The sequence below is a fragment of the Athene cunicularia genome (genome assembly GCF_003259725.1).
Source record: "Athene cunicularia isolate RWA chromosome 6 unlocalized genomic scaffold, athCun1 chr6_part2, whole genome shotgun sequence".
Lineage (NCBI taxonomy): Eukaryota > Metazoa > Chordata > Aves > Strigiformes > Strigidae > Athene > Athene cunicularia.
The window spans coordinates 10152676-10178295 of NW_020799106.1; the positions used below are offsets into that span (position 1 = coordinate 10152676).

Sequence of the window (25620 nt, forward strand, 5' to 3'; positions counted from 1 at the left end):
CCCCCCCACCCCAAACGCTGGCATTTTCTTCAGAGATGTGCTGCCCCCTGCAAATTCAACAACCATCAGTTCAATAGCAAGCAGAGGCAGGGGAATGCCAAGAGCTTCCCATTCAACATCTTTACCTACATCTCCTACTGGACAAATGACTGCTGGGTTTTTTTAAACAAGACCCTGAAGAGAGCTGCAGGCATGAGTTCTGCACCGATTTGTGACAAAACCTCCCCAAAAATGCCTCATGTTCTGGCTTGGGTGTTGTTTGAAGCTAAACTAAAGAACAAAGCCCCAGAGAAGACCGCCAGATTTCTTAATCCAAAAGTATGTATAAACAGCAAGGATGGATTTGAGCTAAGACAGAGTAATTAACCAGAATCCTAGAATGTGGATTAGATTGAGATATTTTCTTTTAAGGGGATTTTATTGACCTGTATTTATTAATTTATTTTTCACACTCAACCTTTTTGGTGTCACAGACTGATAACAGAATTCAACATGAAAACAAATAGCTAGAGGCTCATGTAAATGCATCTGAGAAAAACAACTCCTTGGTCTGGCAGCACTGCGCATACGGAGATATTAATGAAAAGTAATTGTCCTAGAAAAAAAAAAAATCTAAGTGAACTATAATACAGAATTAATTAGGTTAGCTCTTTAAAACACAGCTGTAGGTGCTTACAGGATCCTAAAAATAAATCTGGGTAAATAAAATCAGAAAGTCAAAGCAGTATGTTAGTATTAATATTCTTCAGAGTCTCCAGAAGATTAATACATTAAAAAAAAAAATAAAGTTCTCTATTAGAATTACAAATACTGAATATTACCATGCCAGTCTTCAGAAAAGGGACCAGAGAAGGTAGATCAGGAAGACTAACTTCTGAGTTGCCCGGATCCTTAACGGGCTCCAACGGATCTAAAAACCACAGGATTTTTCCTATTTCCGTGTGCCAGAGTGGGAAGAGGAGGAAAAGCCTGGAGGAGAGTGTGGACACAAACTTGCAGAGTTTTACTTCTTAGGTGGGGTATTTCTGCACATTTTTGAGCATCCAGGTTGACACTCCTTCAAAGGGCCTGATTTTATAAGGTGTTGGTACGATTCCCTCTCATGTGCAAACTTCCAGGCACCCAAAAATCTAATGAATGAAAATACTCATCAGAAGGTTTCCAAATTTAGTACAGGCAACCTATATTCATTAGACATATTAAACTGCTGCTGCTTCTATGACTTTTGTGCAATTTTCAGTTGATACTGCCTTAGAGCTGACTCTCAACTTGTGGCCAAATAACTCATTCAACATGGCAAAACCTTCTTCCTAAAAGGCCATTTCTTGGTCTTAGTCACCAGCTACAACTGCACCAGCCACTTAGCACTGAGATTCAGTCCTGGTCCATATCTGATTTCCACCCATGAGTCCTCTCAACCATTCCCATCCATGAGTCATAGAATCATAGAATTGTAGAGAAGTTTGGATTGGAAGGGACCTTAGAGATCATCTAGTTCCAACCCTCCTGCCACAGGCAGGGACACCTTCCACTATATAAGGTTGCTCAAAGCTGCATCCAACCTGCCTTTGAACACTGCCACACTGGGAGTCCTCCCAACCTTCCCATCCATAAGTCCTCCCAGCCTTCCCACCCAGGCTTTCCCACAAGGAATGAAAGGAGAAAAAATGCAAGCTCTGAAGGATCCAAAGCTGCCTCTTTAGCATCTCTTGCCTGCCATTTTTTTTTCTGGGTTCTAATTTCATTCAAAATACTGCAAGTCCTTCTTCCAACATTCAAATCATATTCCACTAGTCCTTCCTAGAGTGCCCAATCATGCAGAGCTTTCATTTTGCTTGACCTCCTCCTCATTGGCACCTTTCTCCATGCCCTTCCCGTAGTCCACATCTTAGACTTTATGTATTTCAGCCCATTTCTTTCACAGCTAATTCCACCTGGCTTTACAACAATTCTTCTTGCTTGAATCAACCTGTCCTTCCCTATCCTCTGACAATGCTCCTCCTCTTAAACCATCCTTTTCTAACAGAAATCAACTCATCTGTGTGCTTCGCCCTTTAACAAAATTATTTCTGTCTGTTTAGGCTGAAAGCACTGTGCAAAAAAGGCAAAATTTGTTAAGTGCTCACTTAGGAAACAGGCAAATAAAAATAATTCTAAGCCTCTTGCTTTTAACCAGCCATGTATAAGGTAGCAATATATTCTCAGGTACATACAGTACCATTACACAAAGTCATCTGAAGAAGCACTTCAGCAAATGTGGCACATATTCATAGTATAGCTTATATTTTAGCAATACAAGCTCCACTTCATCTAGGCAAAACCAATACAAGAACAATCTCAGGAAAATCAACAATTCCTACAGCTTTGCAGTGGTGTGGTGGCACAAAGGAGTAACATTTGAATTAAAATCACAAAAATAAAAGCAGTAAAGAAAGTGGGTTCAATGTGTCTTTACTAGCTTTAGACTGACCCCGCCACTTCTGGACTTGCATTTGCAAGATTAAAATCAATGGCTGAGCTTTAGCAAGCTGTTGGAAGCCAGACTCTGTTGAAGGGGATCCTTTCGATGGAGTGAATAAAAATTTGTTGGCATTTTCTTAAATTCTAGCTTCAAAGCCCTGTATGTACTGGTCAAAGAATTTCCAGAATGCCTTTAAGATAGGTATTAAATATTTCTACCCCACCTTTGCAGTCACAAATGAATTAAAAAATTATGCAACTAGTGCCGCACCCCAGATTTGGGCTTAGAACTTGAACTTTTGGGGGGTTTAGAATTTTCTCCCAAGAGAAATGGACTCTGGAAAGAATACTCTATTTTCAGAGGCAATACCAAAGTTTAGTGATGAAAGCTAATTTAATATATCAGAGAGATTTCACTGAAACTTAAGCGTCACATAGGTTTTTAAGTGTACTTCTTAAGATGTAGTTCCTTCAGGTCACAACAAAATTAAAGCAAATCACAGAAATTAATTCGTAGCTGGAAGAGCTGACCAGACTACATTAACCATTCTTACATTTTTTTCTCTTCAGCAGAAAACCAGAGCTGAAATCCAGCATAAAAATGAAACTGAGAAAACCTGATTAGAAACACAGGCTGAAGAAATACACCTGTATGACCTGCCAGGGTTGAGATGACCAGGCTGCAAAGCTAACAGTTACAAAGGTCTTGTGTGTGCAGCGGGGAAAAAAGGTTGTAAGCTACGGCATCGAGGTCCCAGTTTAGCATCAAAGTCTGAGAAAGTCAGTGCTCAAGAAAACAGGGATGATAAAACCAAGAATTTAATGCTGGGAACCCTCATACACCAGCAAGCCATAAATGTATATTTTATAAACTTTGACAAACAGGGATAAAGGCTGAGCTTCGATGAATTATAAATGCTACAAAATTAAGAACATTTGTCGTGCTAACTATACTGTTGTTTTATAAAGTAATGTCAGGCCCTGAAGGTACTTCTCTGTGGAGTGAGAGATGCTTTACCACCTCTTGAATAAACTCCTGGCTGCCTAGTGCCCCATTTTCCTATATAACAAAAAATTTTCCCAGTTTAAACCAGTAAGGTGTTGCACCCTTAGCAATGCAGGGATATCCATGGGGATGCAGAGTGCAAGTCAAGCTTGTGACCCAAACACTCGTGTTTCGCAGAGGATAGTTATGTGCTTCAAGAAGAGGTTTCTTCCTAAGAAAATAACTGATAAAATAAAAATATGTGATTAAAAAAAAAAAAGTGCCTTGTTTTTTCTGCTTTTTTGGCACATGCAAAACATCCAAAATTAATGACTGAAGGTTTCCTTAAAAAGAAAGTTTTAATCCTTCCATTAATATATATAACTTTGATTTCAGTATCTGCCCTATATGTGCTTTAACTCCTATAAGCATTTAACTACTTGTAAACTAAAGATTCCAAGTCTTCCCAATAGAGCTCAGCTCTTAACTAAAAGCCAGAGCCTTATATTTACAGAAAGAATGTGTCAGGCAGTTAAAAAAACAAAAAAGAGAAAGCTCTAATTAGCTTTCTCAGGGAAATAAACCTTAGACAAAATGTTTTAATAAGAAACAAACCTGAAATAAGTATAAGCAAGAGAAGGTCATATATGTATTACATAAACTCAAATTTCCCTTAAATTTATTTTATGGACACCGAGGCAAGCCTGACAGGAGGAGGAAAAATGAAAAAAATAAAATTAGAGAGCCAGCCCAATTAGTATTTCGAAGTCCCTGTAGCATTTCTCAACTGCCATAAGTCCGCACAGTGTCAGCAGAGATTTTCCAGCACTTCAGACCAGCACATCCTCTGACTCCACAACTTTTATTTCTCTATAACTCCCTTCTTTTCCCCCTGAAAATTCTGCATAACACCGACTTGTTAGCTCTCGGATCCTTGCCTTAGAGAACTGACAGTTTCTGGTCTCTTGTACAGTATTAAATATGAGTTTTCAGGATCAGGACCACCTTTATTTTTAACAATACCTGGGATTTTTTTCAAACATTTTTTTTGTGGTTAACACAAAATTAAGGAGCTGAACTAATAGTTGTTCAATTTTCGGTTTGGTTTGTTTTTTTAAAAATCTAACTGGCCTGTTACCATCTAATAAAGCATACTAGAAAACCTTTGCAACAAGGAGACCCATGTAATGATCTGTTTTCCTTTATAATCCTCATTTTCTCAACAAGAACTTAAAGGGATCATTGAGTCCAACTACATAACATTGGAAATGGCTAGATCTCATCTGTGGGAGCTACACTCCTCTGGACAAGTCCCTTCATGCTTCTATATTACATAACATCACGTAACATCAGGAAGGCTGGAGAGGATGGGTTTAATTAGCATTTTTGATGGATTATAGGGTCAATACATGGCTTTTTAACTGAATGAAATTTAAAATAATTTCTAGGCAAGACCTGAAAAACCAGCATGAATGTTTCTGGCTCGTTCACCTTGCTGGCCATCGACAAGCCAAGAGCTATCCCAGTGACACCAGTGATGTGTTTGTACTCCTGGTGCAGCCCTGTTGTAGCAAGCAGCAATGGGAAGAGGCTGCCAGATCTTATTTCTGATCTACCTCCAACCACAGATCTCCACAATGAGCCACTTACGATTCCTGGTGTCCTAAAAAGAATGGCTTGCTGGCTTCCCTGCGTGGCTGGCCAGGTAGATCAGCAGTAAATAAAGTATTTCTTCCAAAACATGAGAGACTCACATGGTCTCTCAGTCACTTTTAAATGTGAAGTTGTTACTTCAACTTAGTTGAAATTGTTACTAGTTGTTACTATAGTTGTTACTATATCAACTATATTATACTATACTATTATTATACTGTACTATAGTTGTTACTATATCAACTTAGATCACTGTGGATTGATAAATACTCTCCCCACTCCCCTAAACCAACACCCTGATTTTAAAAGCAATTCAGACAATGCAGACAGAATAGCAGACTTGCATTTATCTTAACTTTAGGAAGTGCAAGAAGTTCAACGTCTGAAATGGGATCAAGTAGTGAACACTGCATCTTGCTCCCATCCTTAAGCTCTCCGCTGCTGTCAACATTACTATCAGCTTCAGCTATCTCAGGTTTTAATATTTAGGGTGAAAGCCTAAGCATGTTGAATTTACACTACTGGAGTGAAATAATAGAAATCAGATTTCTTAGAAAAAAGTTTCTCAAGTATAAATTAAAGCTGTTTGGTGGGTCCAAGAGAGATGCAGACAAGTGAATAACCAATGTACACACTGAATTCTAGGTATCAAACAGATTTCCCCTTAGAAAACAGTTAAAAATGAAATAAAGTTGTTTAAATAAACCAAACCAAACCCTAAACAAGGACAGTTTCTATGCAATACTAGAGCGAGATTTTAATCCAATGCATGTACTAACTGTCCAAATGGCTTTCACATATTCAGATTAATATCAGCCTCAGAATACAGAGAAGCTGGAATCTTTCACAAAATATATCTTGCAACCTAAATTAACACAGCTCTTGGAAGCTCTTCATCTCTTTAAAGTTCTCCTGTGTGGCCTATCAGCGCAACAAGTGCCTCTCTCCTGGAGATCCCCAGTTTGCCCAGTAATAACAGCTTTATAGAAATCTCTTCCCCACCCCCACACCCCCCCCACACCCCCCCGCGCCAATTTTACTTAAAGCTAAGAAAAAAATCTCAGCGGCAAGGGGAAAACAAATGTTTACTCAGTGGGTTTCATAGGGTAAGTCATTGATAAGCCTCCCTGATGTGCTGGATGTATCCCATGGAAGAACTAGCAGAAGTACAGAGCATCACAAAGTCGAGTTATATCATGCTCTAAAACCCATAAATATCCTGCCTTATGAAACTCTCCATCCTGTCCAGAATATCCATGCATCGCCCCAGCCCTGAGTGGAGAAATACCCCATGTCATGAAAGCCTCTTGAGAGGTAATTGAATTTTTATGACACTAACCTTGCATTGAATATTGACAAAATCAGAAAGAGGCAATAGCTGCAACAACAAAGAGCACCAAATTTTGACAATAACTACTTTTTAAGTCACTGTGCTCCCCGAGGCCAAAACTGCAAGTCCTCACCAATCAAAACCTCCCACTGACACAAAACACTTGGCTGAGCATGTGTACAAAACAGATTGATTGCTCTCAGTGATCTCCTGATACCATCCCTTTCAGAAAAGTTACTTGAGCAACTAATTTCCTCTTCTAGCCATTACACAAATGTAGCATCACACACTCATTTCCTTCCTCCTTTTCCTCTTTTTTGATTGCAATGGTGACACCGTGGCTAGAACAAGATACACGTGTTTGAAATATGAATTTCTGCACCTTGTCCTTCCCCGAGAGGTTTCTATCACAATCCCCCATTGTGCATGGAAACAACTCACTGCTCATAAACTCACAGTATTCCACTAACTGGAGGAAAAGTCAGCTTTCGTAATTACCAGCAAAGAGCCAAAACTTTGGTGGAAATAGCCAAAGCTGAGCAGCCCAGACGGACACCTCTCAAGGGTCCTCTCCAGGACCTATCCCTGTGCCACCATCATCCGTGCCAACCCTGAGAACTCCAGACACCTTGCCCTTCTTTTGGCACTCCTCACGTGCCACCATGTTGCAATGAAGTCCTCCTCTGTGGCGCGCTAGGGGACACCTCACTCACTGCACAAATTAAACATGAGCTTTGCAACTTCGGGCACCCACGTTTGAGTGAAGGCTTTGGTCCACTGACCTTATTCTGTCAGTCGCCAACTTCAACTGGAACTTCTGTTCCTGACCACCATCAAAAAATGAGAAGATTTTAAAGTCTGACCAAGTGTTAACACAAGCTTCATGGAGAAACCTTGACGCTGGAGACCAACCCAATGGTTAAACTTCAGAAAAACCTCATTTTCCCTCCAGCTTGATGCCTTTGACTGCTGTGTTTATACTGAGAACATTTGGGAAAAAGTGGCAAATAGACTGTGTGTTTGGAGTGCTACATAACCCATGTTAGCTGTGGTGCCGAGAGGCCAAAATCCTGCCAAAGGTCACGTCAGGGGAACAGAAACACAAAGGTAGCTTTGAAATGAGGAGTTTCATTCCCTGCAGCGAGGTCTGCACGACCTAAACCAGTGAGGGTACATGGGTTGGATGACAGTGCTCATTGTATAATTGTATATTTTCTAAAAAAATACATCTAAATATGTTATTTTGCTGACAGTATTAAAAAATATGCACAGAATGATCAGCAAAACTCCAAACATAGCAGCTTTCAAAATACTTTTGTTTCTGTTCTGGACTTTCTGCCTTAAAGATTTTTTGAAGTCTGAAATGACAGCAGCAATGCTAACAAAATAGAGTTAAAAAAAAAAAAAAAATTTGCTAAAAAAGATGTTACAAAACCAAGCAGGTTAATATCGGTCTTCTGTACTGAATTCCTTAGGAATCATAAAACTTTGTCTCCCTGGTTTTACTATGTGTCTCACTCCCATGATTTATCTAAAAATGCTGCTCCTTGAAATAGCCAAAGAGCAAAATTATCATATCGTGGTCCTCTCTTTATTTATCCCATGAATCAAAGTGCAGCAGGTGGGTCTGATTTTTAACACTCAAGATGTCTCAATATCTCTCCAAACAACAGCTTAACTAAAGTTGAGCGAGTGGGAAATTAAAATACAAGAAAGACGCATGGACGATGGAAAGTGAGGGTTAACTCCTGCCTTCTCATTCAACATCATTATGGAGCACAGGATTGGGAAAGTAGATGAGGAAGGATAAACCCAAGAGATGGGGGATGCTGCTGAGCAGCTCATTCCACGTCCACCTGCCACCGTACGCTGGGGCATGAGGAAGTGCAGACTGGCCCATGGTGGGTTATTGCTGCAGGATTCAGTGCGGTACCAGCACACCTCCGCCGTCCATGGTAGGGAGGGTTGGAACTAGATGATCTTTGAGATCCCTTCCAAACCAAGCCATTCTACCATTTTATGGTCATCCCAAATGGTTGTGAACTTGAGCTGGAAACTTCCGGATGACCCTATGGCAACCTGGGGTTGCAAACCCCTACTTTCAGATTTAGCTGACTGTAACCGAGCTACAATCTTCTGCAGGGAATTTTTCTTTTTGTCACTAATGCATTACAGACTTAACTCTTCCTTCTTAAAAATCAAGATGTTGGAATTTAAACTAGTTGTTTGACTATATATGTCAAAGCTGTTTGGTAATAGTTACAGGACACTGCTGCCTTGGTAAAGCCTTGTGCCGAACATTTCATTTGTAGTGCACTGATTCACCGATTCTTAATAGACTGTGACAGCGATGAGAAAACAACACACTCCTGGGCACATTTTGGACAGTCTGAGTGTCTTCTCCAATTGTGGTGACTTCTGAAGTTTACATATTGCTTCTGATTCCTTCAAAAGCACCCCCTGAATGGCGATAGTCTTAATGCACCTACGGGTCAAGGCCAGTGCACAGAACAATAGGAATCACTCCAACAGTGGGTTTATCTGTCCTCAGCTAAGGTTGGATTCACATCAAAACAAGCTACAGATCAAACAAGGAGCAACTGGTATGCTAATAAATGTCTTGGTATGCTAATAAATGTATTTTCCTTAGACTAAAAAAAAATGTTGTGGCACACCTCAGTATCAAGATATATAATACATGACTCTGAGAACTTGATCACACTGGTTTCTCCAGATGAAAGCAATGTAACAGGATGTACAGGAGTAGTCAAAGAGCTATATTCAACAATAATTTCACTGAAGCAAAAGCAAGTACAGCCTACACTGGGTACAAAATGGAATTAATAAAACAGGAGTTCTACAACAGTCCTCTGGTCTTTCTGAAATGTAAAGATGCAATAAATGCTCCTAATTTGAAGTTCTTTGGTTAAATGATTGCTTTAATTTCCTGTTTCTTTTGGGGTTTGGCACTATTGTTCCATGAATCTGAATTTCACCGTGCTGTGCAGAAAGCCAGAGGGGAGGGAGCATGAGACATCGGTAGGGATGGAACTGGGGCTTGTACCCCCCTTCTCTTCCTTTTTCTCAAAATCTCCTCCAATTTCAGTGTCCTACAGACATACAAGACATCCACAAATTGAGCTGGAACTGGTCCATTTCCCATATGAGCTTCTGGGTAGCACCCACCAACACTACTGGGGACAAGTCAAAATATTTGATGGAAATAAAAATGAAAATTGTGTAAAAGAGAAACTCAGAATACTCAGTTTAGAGAAAAAAAAAAAAATCTCCAAACTGTGATTTTTCCAACTCTTATGACTCCTTAGGTGAAACTGCCTGTTCTGAAACACAGGCTGATTTTTTTCCATGAACTCAGGACTTTTGCATTGACCTGTAAATATGACATTACAGTTGTGATCATTTAGGAGCTTCCTGAAGGCTGACTTCTTGTATGGAAAGAAGCAGCAGCACCATATCTCTGTCATTTCCATGACCCAGAGTGCACAGCTGACCAGTTCAGTTTCCTTTTACAGCATAAAAGTTAAGGTCTCAGCACCAGAACATCCAATCTTAACACAACTCTCCTCATGGTAATAAATAGTGGATATATAAAACCACTTGTAACTTCTGTGAGATACATATGCAAATGAGATTTATTTGAGTTGACACTAAACAAACATGTTTCATCAAAGTCCCCTAAACCAAGCAATACTAAGGAAAAGGGCAAAAAGTAGGGATAAACTTCAGTGGTATCATCTCCCAGTCATGAAAAACACAACATTGTATTTTTCGCTCTGATTTTATCATCTTTCTTCTAGATTCCACTGGGCTTCAGCCAGTGCTCATCAAGTGCAATTTTCAGGGATACATAAAAGGCAACACAATCTACAAGGGACCATATCTGGCAAATGTTGTCCCAGGTTCTTGAGCTCAAAAGGGATGACATGCATGAGATGGAAGGAGCTTTTGGCCTTTCCTTTTCCCACTCCTGAGCATCTTCTTCACCACCCAAGGCAATGGGCGGCACTGTTACAGGAGGAAATGCCTTTTCTGTGATCCCCATGCCTCTTTCAAATTAACAGTTTTCTACTGGGGCTTATTTTCTCTTTCATACTGCTTGAAAGTCAACAAAGAGTCCTGTGGTGAAAGGAGGCTCCCTGTCCCCTTCCACATAATCATAAGCTTTGCTCAACTCTGCCTTTACTGGAACCTTCTGATCTGACATGACTAAAAATGTCTCGGGCAGGAGGCACCTGCTGTCACTTTCAAGTTGCTTTCCCAGTCCACTCTAAAAACCAACAGTTTTAAGCAAATGTGAGCACGTTCAGGGAATGGATGAATAGTACAAGCTGTCCTTTGTAGATGAAATTTGTTGAGCTTCAAAGATTTTTAGACAGCCAACTCTAAGACTAAGGGATGTTGCAGAACATCAAGTAGATGATGAGACATCTACAGAATGTGAGCCAGGATGATTTGGACTTAGATGAGTCCATTAAGGTTTCTAATGAATACAGTTTTGATTCCTAAATGCACCGTGCACTTTTAAGGAAGAAAGATGAGGAAAGAGAATCTGAAAAAGCATTATTTAGTTTAATGCATTATTGCTAAAGACATTTCCTGTCTTAATTTGCTCTAAAAGTAGACACAAGGCATTAGAAACCACATTTTAACTCTTGTTCCAGCCCCACTGTTACTGTATTACAGTCTGACAACTGTTTTTGGAGAGCAATCAGGGTTCCTAAGTAGCAAACAGCCTGGGAGGACACCAGCTCTCAGCTACTTTTTCTCTGCAATGCTGTGGAAAACATCTGTTTGTCTGGTTCTGCCTGGAAAACAGATCAAGTCGTACAACGCTGTCACCAGCTGGTGCAGGGGCCACTGCCTTTCTGATCCCCGGGCCTGACACTGTTCCTGCTCTCCCCCAGGCCAAAGACAACCTCCCCCAGTAGAAGAATGTAGAGTAGAGGTTCAAGATATGCCCAAATTGTTGCCTGCAGCCCAATACCTTTTATAAAGGAAATTTGTAGGAATATAGCAGAAGTTCAGAAGTGCTAATTTTTGGAGGTGCAGCCACTGAAAGTAGGTTATCTATCCACATACATACATAGCAACGGTTGATATGAAAATATAAGAGAAGAAAGAGGAGACGAAGTAGGTGTCAGTGGGTGAAAAGATGACTGGAAATCCTGATGCTCTTCAAGAAAGACCACGTGTAAAGATGCCTGAAGGATGAGAAAGGGCAAAAGGAAGGATGAGGGGATCAGAGAAGGAAGTTGAGCCTTGCCACCACACATTGATTTGGCACCACAAAAGTCCACCAGAAGAGATCACTTGCAGAAGTGCTGTCAGTGGGGGAGAGCTTCATTTCCTTAAGTGCAAAGAACAGGAAAAGAGAAATAGAAGTAGATTAATGGGCAGGATAATCTTCTGAGAAGAAGCAGGAATATCAGAAGACACAGAAATGGAGGATGGAGAGGATGCTGAAAAAGCTGGAAAGTTCAAAGACATACAGATGGGGAAGAAGAGGGTAAAAGGCCAAGAGAAAGCTCAAAAACAAAGACAGAGAACTCAAGGAAGGGTAGTTCAAGGATTAAGACAGCACAGAGATCATACAGGTGGGTGAGAGCAGCATATTGGGAGAGTCTAAGGAGAAATGGGAGAAGAAGTTTAATAAAGAGGGTTCCTCAGGAAGATGAGAGAGGAACCAATATGGAAAAAATAGGATTTATTCCCATGAGAGATAATGGTGATAACGAGAGACAGCAAATTAGTTAGGTGAAAGTTGATAGTGGTATTAGGCCACAGATCAAGCCGTCAGCGAAATGGGGTAGAAAAAACAACATTTAGCTTGCTAGCTAAAATAATAACTGATTCACAGATAAATGACATGAAACATGGAGAACTGAGTAATAAGTAATAAGAAAAAGGATACCTAGGCAACAAGGTGCAATTAATTAATCAATTACCCTGACTAAAAAGTAGCGAACAGTAAAATCAAGTTAAAAGAATAAATAAATTCTATAGCAAGTTGCATGGGGTTGATGCTGACTTGGGGCAGGGTAGGGGCAGAAATCAAACTGCCAAATAGAAATTGGAAGTATAAATGATAAAAAAGTTTATATGCCCACAGCCAGTCACACACATTTAATATAGAGTATAAGCTTTTGTAGAATGGAAATCTCTCTCTGAACAATCCCCATCCCATGAGATTTCCAGCCTACTTTGAACATTAACACGTTGCTGTGATGCAGATTGCTACGTATCAATAGACTGGGAAGGGAAAGGTGCTTTGTTTTATAAATACCAAGACTGAAAGGTCTCCCTCAGCAATACGACAGCATATCGACATTGACAGTTTTGTTTTGAGGAAATAGAAGATGAAACAATATCACACTATGTCACAGCACTATGAAGTGTCTCTCCAATTACAAGTAACTTAAGTATCTGGGTTTTTAATTAGATTTCATTGAAATGCAAGAAAAGTAGTTGCTCTTGTCTCCTTTCCTGAATAGCTCTGATTTGTTTCTCTCTTTAAAATGGAAGTCTGTGTGTGGAACGTTAATTTCCCTCCATAAATCCAAAGACCTGTTCCACAACTATTAAAATGGCAATCAATTCCTTGCAAAAATGAAATTAGAAGTAAACAATGTAAATCAACATATTTGTTTCATATATTTTTTGGTAATTTGCTCCAAATTTTGTATGCTTATTCGGACAAGTTATTTGAATTGGCATGAAGATCCAAACTAATTTTCTAATCTATCATGAGGAATAAAAAAGCATATTCAGCCACTCTTCAATTAACCTGCAATGAAATATATTTTCTTTTTGTGGTCTGAACCAAAGAGGACACTCTACCTTTCCATATGCAAATGCCCCTCTTTAAATTGTCACTAGAAACCAACTTTGCTGGAAGCAAAATTGTGAAAAGCATTTGATTTAGCCAGTCTCTGCTGAGTTTTACTGAAACAGGTAATTTGCCCAATTCAAACACCCGAATTCACCAATTGCTTCCAGTTTGGCAAATTCTTTAGGGTTTGTGTAGGTGACAACCAGTTCTGACTTAACATGTGAGGCTTGCAGCACCAGATGAATCAACTATTACACCTTATACTCCATTTGATACCTCTGGATTTTGACTGCTGCTAGAAAATATTCTCCTTTTCCCTCGAGCTCTCTCATTAACTGCACAAAGGAAAAAACAAGCAGAGCTTTCTCAGCCTGCCCACATACACACTCAGACTCCACGCCTAAGTCTGCCAACAAGCACTCTGGATTACGAGGAATTTTGGAAGTGAGTTACACTGGAGTAACCAAGATAAAATGTTTGCCTGAAATGTATTTATTAAAGCAGCAAGTGAACTTTTACTGAGTGTGCAGTGAAATGGGAAAACCTGAAAGCTCTATTATTTTAAATAGCAACTTTTCTCAATGGAAACAGAAGTTGCCTTGAGCCATGCACCCTAACCTGGGCTGCAACTGTCTTCTTGACAACAGACCTTGCCAAATTCAGATAAAAACTATATTTTAATGTAGAAATGCAAAATATCCTCCCCTAAGTACAGAATTCAGTGTTTATCACTGTTGATAGAGTCTTACTACTGTTAAAATAGCCTCACGCAACTCCAGCCATGCCAACTTGAACTTTGCTAAGAAGTTGTTACAAGGAAAATTTTACCAGACCTTTCCACTGCCTACAACTTATCCCAGGCTTTTGTGCAACTAATAATGAAACATAAAGCTGCAAGCAAAAAGAAACAAATCGCATTATGAATTCAGTACACTGTAAAAGTTTAGATTACTAAAAGATGTCAGGAATTAACCCTGCAACAGTAACATCTTCATCAGTCTCTGATGCAATGACAAGACATATAAGTATTCGACTGACTAAATCTATTTTGTGCCTAAAACCAGATTTTTTTGAGTATATCTTAATATCAGTCCTGAAAAGAAAGCCAGACCAACGTTGGGAAGTGTAATCTAGGTCAGATTTTTGGCACAAGACGCAACACTGCTAACAGACAGCTGACTATTTCCTTACTGGGCAAGGACAGCACATTGATCCAGAGATTACTCACTAGGGGTTTTCTGAACTCCAAAACGCAGAGAAATACATCTTCTGTGGCCTTCTCTGTGAGGAATTTGGAAAATTACATTTTGGATTTACATGCTGACAAGTACGGGCTCGACTCATTGCAACAGAGATGGGATCACCCATCATCACAGTTAATAGACCCCACTCTACAGAGAGAAGGAAAACTTTCACCCTAATAAAAGAACAGCATAAAACTACATTCTGGTAACAGCTGTGTTATTTACATTTCCCAGTCTCTTATGGTGGACAGAAATCAGAAGGGACAGGAGGACAAGAGCACATCTGTTCCATTGACGTCCTGATTTAGGACATCAGCATTTTCCACTGCAGCGGTATCACAAGTTTTCCCAGCAATGAGCTATTTTTTGCACTTGTCTTCTCTCTGTATTACCAATGTAGTCAGTTATTTTCATTTTATATTAATTCTGAGTTACTTAAGAGTCTTACTTTTCAGCACAAGTGTGATGTTGAATGGAGGAAGGGCATCTGAAGGACACAGATCTCCAGCAAGAGATCCCTTGTTGCCTGTTTTCCATGACTCAGGTGCTGAACCAAAGACAGACTTGGTTGATCCCAAGAAGTCTGTGGCCAAGCAGCAAACTGAATTTCAGCCCTTCCCAACAGTAGCTGGCTTTTAGGGGGGAAATTCCCCCCTTTTTGGGGATACCCAAACATACTGCGAATTGTGCTGAGGTCAGGCAACTTCCTGACACCCCAGCTGTGCACTGGAAGCCAACTGGGGGAAGTCAAGGATGAACACTGACGCAGCCTCTTTGTGCTGTGGCCCCTGAGCATACCGCAGTGTGACAGCAAATATTTCATTTCTGATGCTAAGCATCTGTTCTCAAAGCTGCCCGCTGCTGATGGAGAATCAAATGACTCGTGAATGGGATCAAAGTGCTCTTTAGTGCATCTAGCAGGAGGCTTTGGGGAGATGCTAACCCAACCCAGTGCGCTCTGACCCTTCACCTCCCATCTGCTGTGTAATACCAGGGATAACAAGCATTTGCCGATTGCAAAGCTGGGTTTTCTTCTTGTCCACAACACATCTGTGAGATCTGACTACAGGTAACACTGTGTAAAAAAACATTTTCAGAAAAAATAGTTGACTTTTTCATAGTCCCTCATGTTCGCAAAACTCTCCTCTTTTTTAAAAATGAGAATAGCATTAGTTTTCCTGCCACGCTGGCAAGTTAAGTCTGAGTATTTTCAGTATTTCCACTTGACAGAAAGCAATGAAGGAGCTGACTTTCAATGGTGTGAAGAAAACCTGCAAATGTCACTGGCAGTTCTTGGTGGGCATGTACCAGGTGGGCATGAGCAGGCTTTGCCTTCACCTTTCCAAGCCCCTTACCAGCAAGGGAGGCAAAGCAACCGAGGAGAGGTCATCACAGGATTAAACTATGTCAGTCTCAATCCCTTATGCTCTATTGTCCTTAGGCTATGGGCTACACCAGCAATTCAGGTTGCCAAATAGCTATTAGTCTGCTTAAAATTGTACCAGAGTATGTATGAACCTCGACTCTGCTCCAAGGGCAGAAAGATCAGGTTAAATAGACCTTGCCATATATTACTGCAATATTGCATTATGCAGTCCAAAATGATGCACATCTCATATTTTCTTTTAAATTCTTGGAGAATTATACATTTTCTGATTCAACAATGGGTCTTAGAGGCTAATTTCTCTGCTGTCACACTTAATTTCTATACACTTTGATCATGAGATTTTTTTCAGTGAAAGTCCACACCTTGATTTCATTCCAGATACTTGTTTTCAATGCCAGTTGGCACAGCACTGGTGCTACCTTCAGCTCTGCAATATAGGCAGGGATCTGGCAGGAACCATCAGGTTACAGAGCCCTCCCAGTCCAACCCTTCCTTCAAGTTAAAGGTGGCTCTATTATGGGAATGCTCAAAAAAAGGTACTGAAGACTGATCTGTTACAGGAATGTTCCACAAAGAGGTTTACCTCCAAGCTTAAATTATACAACTTTTGGCGGCCTCTTGTGACAGTGTTTTGAGATTATGAGTTTCATCCCTGTTCTACTTACTGCAGGGTCTGAAGCCATATACCCAAAACCTTCGTATGACCCTCAAATACAGCCCCATGCTCTTATTTCCATGAACCCTGAAGGCTTCAAATGAGAGGCAGGAGTTCCATGCTGTACTCAGCTCCCTGGAAACTCTGAAGATTAGGAATACAATTCTGAACTTCAAACCTTTTCAGGGTCAGAAGGAACCATCTGAATCAGCTAATCCTCAGAAACACATAAAGTCTAAACCCAAAGCCCCTTCATCTAACCTGACAACCCATATCCAGAAAGCTTCTCCACCAGAAAGACATCCCATTTCCACCCAAAAGGGGCATGGGAGGAGGACTGAGCCATTATCAAGCAGTCCGTCCTATTGGCTGGTAAACTGTACCAGCGGGTACCCCTAAAAACATGCAGTACTGCTTCTGGCCTCATGTCCCCTCACGAGCCCGATCTGGCACACAGGATTTGACCCCTATGGCAACAAGAAATTCCACAGGAAGCTTCATGGGAAATTCCCTATTCAGAAGGACAGAAAGTACAAGGTATTAAAAATGTAAATTAGAAAACATCTCAAATGCTGTTTTGCTGCATTCTGCACAGTATGGAAACAGTCCATTTCAATTTTACCACATCAGTAACTCCATTTCTAATGTCTTTCTCCCCTCCTCCAGTGACTTAGTCTTGTGCTTATCTATTAAGATATCCAATGTCTATTATTTCATGGATTAAGGGTGAAATGGCTTTCTGCTATCATAAAGACACTTTCAATTACTATTATTACAACTCAGAGATACTGGAAATACTGCACCAACAGGATGAAATAAGAAGTTAGTTCAAATATATCCCAAGACCTTAACTGAATGTTTAATAATACACAGGCACAAAAAATGAAATCTACTCAAGTGAGTGTGAGCAAGTTAATTTCCCAAGGAAAAGAAACTCCCTGAAAAAAAGAAATACTTGCCAGCCAGGGTGCATTTTGAGAAGCCACCAAGGTCTGGGAAAGGGAGGAAGGTTTCTCCATTTTAAAGTCCGATCTTTTGCCTAGCACGAAGCTGGAATTCAGTGACAAGCTCCATTGCTAGAGGGTCTTCTTCAGGTGGTGCAGGAAGACTCAAAGCCTGATATCCTGGCACAGAGCAGAGGCTCAGAATTCAAAGCTTGGTAGCCATTTGTTGGGTGGCCACAGGTGTCTTCGCCACCACATTTACTGTTCTCTTTATTTGTCCTAATTAATCCCGGGCATGTCTTGCCCATGAGGCTACAGCCTGCAAGCCAGCTTTGTTCCAAATGCCAGTAGGTGTCACTGTGGGCAATGGTATATGAGAAACCAGCGGAATGAAGTTTGAATCAAAGGGAACACACACATCAAGTTAATTAATAGTTGTTTTTTTAATATAATTGTTAATTATATTTTTCTGCTTTTACAGATAAAAGTGCATTGTCTGAGCCTTACAGATAAAAGGAGCTTTATTAGAAACAATTCACTTTTTCTGCTTTAGACCATACAGGGTTAAGAGAATGGAAATCGTGGAATATTTTGAAGCAAGTACAAGGTTGAATTTTGTTTCTTTGGTTTATTGCCACCAAAATCAGTCTACATATGTAAGTATGTATTTATTTAAGTTGTGATGTGTGTATTAAAATTAGGGATTTTGAAAACTGCTATTAAAATAAACTCACAAAGGAGATGGACAGCAGACCAGAGACACGCACACTCTCCCTCCAGGCTTCCCAATGAAGCCAGCACAGCAAAGCAAAGCCCTCAGCCTCCTTCTGCCCTGTGCCTGCACAAAGCGTGGCACCGAGCAAGGACTTCATCAACAAGGAGATCCATCCCATATATCATCAGGTGGACTGGGAGAGCTCAGGCTGCCAGAAAAATTCCTTTTTAATCCTGATATCAGGCCTCGGAGATGCTCCATGCAAACCAGGCTGCTAGTCCTGAGCTTAGGCGGTTGATGCAGGAGGAACCAGGACAAGTGGTTTCTTTCATAGATATAGCTCTCTAACATTATATAGCCTGGTTTTATCTTAAAATCAGTAGTCAATGCATTATTATTATTATTATTATTGTTGTTGATATTATTATTATTATTATTAATAATAATAATAATAATATTTCTGTTATTATTATTATTTTTAAAAGAGATCATTTGCTAGACAAATCTGTACCCTACCTATGATGCTGGAGCAACACAGTGCCATACCTTGCTGCTGATACATCACAAGAAACAAATGGACTTTTAGAAGAGTATTTCTTCTCTAATGTCTGTTCTAGATTTTCTGGTTCAATTTTGAACTTATTCAGATGGAAAGGGAAATACCCCAGCAGTGGTTTTGGCCCATCAGCACTGCCCATGTCCCCAGGACAGCAGCAGCCTTGGCTCCAGGTGCTGCCAGGAAGAGAGGCTCAGTTTGAGTCACACAGGCTGCAGCGGAGACCACCAGATGCACAAATTTGAATCATTTTTCAGTTTGGATTGAATAGATTGTATTTGCTCAACACAAGATGTGAAGGGCAACAACCAACCCACTGGCCCCAGCCTGTCTACAAGCAAAAGTAACAAATAAAATGCACAGAAAAATAGAATCCGTGTGCACTTTGCCCAAATGTATGCTGCAAAGCCTCTTAAAATTGGAAATAGTAAACTAATGGATATTGGAAAATTAAGCTCATGCTCCCTGTGACGTCCCTGTTGTCCCATGTGCTCTAAAAAATTCACATCCATCTTCATGTTTCCAAAAGAGAGTCTGCAAATCTGCCAGTGCAAATGATAAATTACAGATTTACTTAAATCTTTTTTTCATATCTATGAAACCGTGGAAAACATCTAAGGCTACCAACAAAAAACAATTTCATGTTTTGGTTTGTTTGGGTTCTCTTTCTTTTTTTTTCTTTTCCTTTTTTTCTTTTTCCTTTTATCCTTTTACAGCTGTGACAGTCTGTTTGAAGAATCCGCTTACAGAGAGTGTAAAAATATATTCCAGATAGGCCAGAGCTGGGTTTAATCCAAGCTGTCAAAGAGCAAACACGTCCAAAAACCTGCATAACCTGAGAGTGGCAACAGCAAGTGCATCTTACCAGTGACTTACCACAGAAAGCTTTAATATCCACTCAACCCACTGTTACCGAAAACAATAAAAATGAAATACTGGAGCTTGAAGCAGTGTTTCGGTAACTTTTTTTCTGTTCTGCTGAAAACTGTTCCATGACACTGCCTTCACCTCATGCCCTGACAGTGACCACATCATTGCTGGAGTGGCTTCTTCTACCCACTGAACAGGCTGAGAGGTGTTTATAAATGAGAGAGGGATGCCTAATGCAGGGGGACAGAGTAACAAGCTGGAAAGGACGACACTACTCAAGAGGCAGCTTTAAAACAGGCAACTATAAAATTCTTTTGGAGGATATATATAAAAAAATATCACAATACAAACACCACACCTGAAAATCCAGGCTCCAGCACTGGCTTTTGCATCTTCCTTGCTGGGTGCTGTGGAACAGAGAGGATAGCTAATATCTGATGCTAAGGAGCAGGCTACGGCTTCTCCAGGTGGCTCCCCCACAGCATGGCAAGTTACAGTGCTGTGTTAGCAGATGTGGAAATCTCTCTTTGCAACCCTCAACTCCTATTCTTCTGAGTGTCCTTTGGGATTCTCATGGAGATTTACATTAATACATATATCCACATGCTTTGGATGGCCACAGGAGATGCAATTCTCCAGCTGGGGTGCTTTGACCTAACTTCAGTGGATTTTACAATTTGCACTGGAAAAAAATCAACACAGATCCTGTGTTTGTGGTTTAGGAAATAAGCCCAGAGAAAAGGGCAGCAGTTCTTCTGACAGTAAATTAAATGATAATAAACTCCTACTGTCTCCAGAGGAATCCAGCTCCCCATATAAAGCCTCTGGAAAAAGATCCCTCTGAAGCCACTGGGATTTTCAGTGTAAATGCAAGCTACTTCTTGAAAGACTTAAAAATTAATTTCATGGAAAGCAAAAAGAGAACATAATTCCCTGACTGCAAAGCGTATTTGGCAGAAGCCCTCTGCCAAGGTTTGCATTGCTCATCGGCTGCACCCACTGCAAACACCAAAGAAGGTCCCACCATGAGAAGACCTGAAGCTGTCATTTGTGCCAAGCAGGTGGAAGTCTGGGAAATGGGTTCATGTGTCTTCATTATAGGTATTCTATTGAAGAAGAGAGGGTTTTCATGGTAAACAATGAGAAGGAGGGGACAGGGAAGAAAAGGCAATAGAGAGGCTAAAGACCCATAGTTGTCGGTGGATGAAACAAGACCTGTCTCAGAAAAACTGCAAGGCTGGCAACTAAGTTATAGAAGCCAGGGGTGGACTTAGCCAAGACCTGAGTAGGGAACAGGGTGCATCAGGGACAAGAGAGTACTTCTTGCTAAACTGGAGGCACATCAAACTCCACGATGCCAATGCCCATGAGATGTGGTAGGTCCCTTGAAGCCCAGGGATGGGATATGAAACAGAAAGGGAGCCTAAGAGAGATGAACAAGCCTTAAAGAATTTAAAAACTAACCTTTAACTTGTTTTGCCAAGGCTTGTCAAGGTAGAATTATTATGCTATTTGTAAAGAAAACATTCCTGTGATAAGCAGATCATGAGTGTAATTTATTTTAGAGATACACATGAAAAAAAAAAAGAAACAATAATTACTTCCAGCACTAAAGGATCACCCTAGCTGTACACAAAAATATTTATGTCCAGGGTCTAAAGTACTTCTTTGCATACAATAGTTTTAATCACTGTTTCATCAGTTAAATAGCCTCTGCCCTTTACATCGAGCAGAGGCTGCAATCCACATCAACCTGCCCCACCACCTCTCCCCACTTCTGCTCACTAGCATCAGCATGAGCCTTCACTTGCCCCTGTCATGAGGCAGAGCAGTAATCCCTTGCTTGATCGGGGGGTTTGCTGAAGTGTTAATCAACCATCGGCTCCTACTGATGCCAGTGGTTCAAACCAGAGATTACCTACCACCAGCAAGGAGCCCAAGTAAATTAGAAAAGAAAACCTGGCGTTCAGAGGAGCTTCTCAGCACAAATCCTGCTATTTTTAATCAAAGTCTTATTTTTTGACTGTTAAAGCCAGCCAAGTCTCAGAAAAGGTTTGCAGGAACCAAACTCAGCAACCCTTGCACAGGTGAGGGGTGTTTTTTTTGTTTGTTTGCTTTGCTTTGGTTTGTTTTTTGTTTTTTCCCTCACACTTAATATACAACTCATTCAAAGTCCTGGTCATATGGAGGCTGAACCTTTTCCCCACGTTATTTATGAGATCTATGTTTTGGAAAGGAGAGAGGTACTGCCAATCTCCACATACATTCCTTACAATCCCATCTTTATACTAAAGCGAATATCCATATTTTCAGAAAGTTTTCCCTATTTACAAAGCCTCCTATGCTGTTTTTCTAAAGTCTATATACTCAGTTGGTATAGAAAGCTCCAGCATTTCCTGCATTACACAGTCTTCTAGAAAAGCAATAAAATTGAGGAAAAGGAGCCAATTAGTCAAGGACTTGATTACACCCTGGCTTTCCAGCACCTTTATTTTAACCAGCAACACTCTATTTTCCTCCACCATGGTCACAGTAACCAGATAAATATTTAGCCACATTTATCTTGGGCATTCATGAGTTTCCGTTTTCCAGTTCCTCCCCACTCTGTTTTTCCATCCCTGTTATTCACACGAGACATTATTTGGTGGATTTTTGCTTGCAGAGACCAATGTTGCCTGGTCCAAAGGCAGCTTTCCGCCCTACTTCACTGAACAAAAGCAGCATGGGGGGATACACCATAGGTGCCAGATCTCAAACAAGGAGAGAAAAAATAATTGTGCCCTGTATCAGCGTTGTTTCATTTCATTTGCCTGGGTTTCATTTCCGCTAGGATGGAGTGGCCATGGAAACCATCAAAATAATCACAAGCATTTTTTAGTAGGATGAGTGAGTTAAATGGCTTATTCAGTTTGGTTGCAAATTTTGATTTTAACAGACAACTTTTCCTGTTGTCTCCTTCAACTCACTTTGAAATGAAATAACAGCCTCATATCCAAGTAAAAGATCATGCTCTAGTTGGCCTGAACCATTCACTGATGACATTTTGAGTTTGCTACTTCATCAGGCCATGTTTTTTTTTAGTAATTTCTTTGTGACTTGGATGAAGAGCTTGCTAGATCCTTGCTGGTTTTGCTCTGAGCTCATAAGCTCTGCTTGTGAATTGAGGGTCTCAATTTAGCAATCTCAAGGGATGCTCCAAGTATCCTCTTCAACCCACAAAGCTTCTCTCCATCTGCATCACCCTCTAACAATAAATTTTGCAGATCTATTAACTGCTGTGCGAAGAAAACACCTCCTTCATTTCTACTGTGGCAGAAAAACAGAGCAATCAGGACAGTCATAATAATGACTATGTTCCTGACAAATATCTGCAGGGACCAGGGAGTGTTTTACCTGCTTTCCTCTGCTGTGATAACTTAAGCATGAGCTTATTTGTAATTGCCTTTAAATGGTCAGTGCCCACAATAAAGACAATTAAAAGAAAAACTTCATGAAAGGGACCTTTTATCCCAATGCAAGTGCTAGAGCAGTTTCTAAACTGAGTGTCACTACACAGCCACGTCATCATCTACAGAGAAATAATGATGCTTCTCTCTTTTCTCCCTAATACGTTTTAAAATTAGATTTAGGTAATTCATCTGCATTTCATACGCTGATAAAAACTGAAAAAGGCAGAGATATTTTCCAACTAGATCAGCTCTCCTTTTTTCTCACACTGAAAGAAATTGCTTTTAACTCTTTGAACAGGTGTGGTTTGTGGTCGAAATGACAGTATATATGCATTTAACAAACACAAAAATTCCATAGGTTTAAAGGCCAGAAAAAGTTTGTCAATGACACAAGAAGAGGATACTATTATACTCCATGGCTCTAGACATTGCAACTGAGTACTTTATTATACCCTTGCACATCATTTTTTCAATTGCATTTTATTTGCTAATGCTTTTTTTTTTTTTCCAGTAGACCCAAAAAAGCGCTTTTTTTCTTCTTTTTTTTTTCCCCTGGAGTACCTGCAAAAATAAAGCTATGCTTTTTCATGAATGTCATTTTAAAAATTAATGTAAGTACAAATCAAATTAAAATTGTGTCCATCTATGATTGAACCATTTGTGACTGACTCCGTTTTGTTGCCCTCACAGGCAGCACTTCTCTAACAATATCCCTCCCATAGCTCCTTTGGTAAACGTACCTTAGCAGTGTTACCTTTAATCAAAAATGATAAATAATAAAATACTTTTTTCCTAACCAAAATGTTTTACTCTTCCCTGTTCATTTCTAATTCCCTCTCAATCTAGTTTGTGCCTCTAAATCAGATCAATACCTGATGCTGATCAGCTTTGGTCCAGGCAGAGTCTACTGTTACCTGCAGGATGGATCAGCAAAGGATAAACCTGGCTTCTTTTACATAAGACTGATCCTCAGTATTATTAGGCAGGAAAAAAAAAAAAAGTGCTAATTATATAGAAAGCTAATTAGTTTTGCATATTTTTCTTGTTCTATTCACTATTGCCACGCAATTCTGCATAAAAGGAGGACTGTATTCAGACTCTGTTAATTAAACGGAGGCATCCTAAGAGTTTCTGATCCATTCAAATTTCACCATGTGGAGTAAGAAGGATGGCTGGCATCTTTGAATGAAGGCTAGCAAAACATGACGGGTCTGCTCAAGCCAGCTTGTGCAGCTGAACTATGCAATTGAACTTTCTCCAAGATCGTCACTCTTCATCAGGAGCTGCAATGGAAAAGCACCACTAGCAACAAGCACGAATTTTGGTTTTCTTTTGTCATTTGCACTTTATTCAATTCATTCTTTAACTGGGGAAAAAAAAAAATAATAAAAAAAAAAGAGCAGCAAGCAACCCTTATCACATAAATTTACAGCAGCATTAATGAAATGGCTGCAGACAGCCACTGTGATCTGTGCTTTCAGCACTTTGAGATCTCACTCCCAAGATGTGCTCTGCATGCAGCCAGCGAGCTGCAAGAACACAGTTCTCAGGCTTGGCATCATCCGCCTGCGGTATTTAACACATTTCTCTTCACTTGTACTGCTCAAATAGTTTGGCAGCACTGCTTGTCTATGACCATATATGCATTGGGATCAATGGGGTAGCCAAATCATAGCTGCCTGGGTTTGAAGGAAGCTCATTGCTGGGTCTTGGACCTCCGTAACGCATTAAATTAAATTAAAATTTTGAAGTATCAACACTTCTAGTGGAACAATTTTCAAAATGCACACTGGGAGACATGAGGAACGGCAGTCTCAGGAACCCAACATATTCTCAAGACAAACTGTACAGTTACACCAAGGAAGACCTAGGACTAGTTAATGAAGTGGTTTGCATACTTGATTTAGGGCAATTAGTCATATTTATATTAGTTGTATTTATATTGCACATATAATATTACACATTTGGAATATATAATAAAATAGCCTATGCATATAGCAATAATATACACATGGCAAAGCTATCTACAGTTCTGGATACACAATATACAAGAATTCATTTGATGTATTTTAGATTTGACATTACACAAAAAGAATCTCCAATATTTTGGTAACCAAACTGAAATTGCATTTGTTGCTTTCTGTGACTCAAACTGCTCAAATTCATGCATATAACATCTTATATGGATTAGTATGCTAAATCTCAAACAGTGAAGGAACATCAAGTACACAGGATTTAGAAAATGCTAGAGTTGAAAATGCCAATGAAATCTTAATTCGGCCCCCTTCTGTATATTTGTAACTACAAAACTTTCAAAATCACAATTATTTTCTCCAGCTCCCCCAGGCTCTCTGAATTCCTGCCCCTTTCCCCTACCTTGAAAGCCCCTACATAGCTCAACAGAGCTGGGACAGATATTCAGGCAGATGACAAGTCCATCCCTGACATATGGGCAAAGCAATATTCTTCTTTAAAAGAGGACTAGTAGTTTGAGAAAAAAAAAAAAAAAAAAAAAAAAAAAA

The 25620-nt window shown here is 40.0% G+C and overlaps 1 protein-coding gene across 1 annotated transcript in view; it reads right to left on the minus strand.

The window, feature by feature from the left end:
* Positions 1-25620, minus strand: part of PRKG1 (protein kinase cGMP-dependent 1) — a 458834-nt gene that overhangs the window by 127329 nt on the left and 305885 nt on the right. The gene's annotated exons all lie outside the window — the stretch shown is intronic.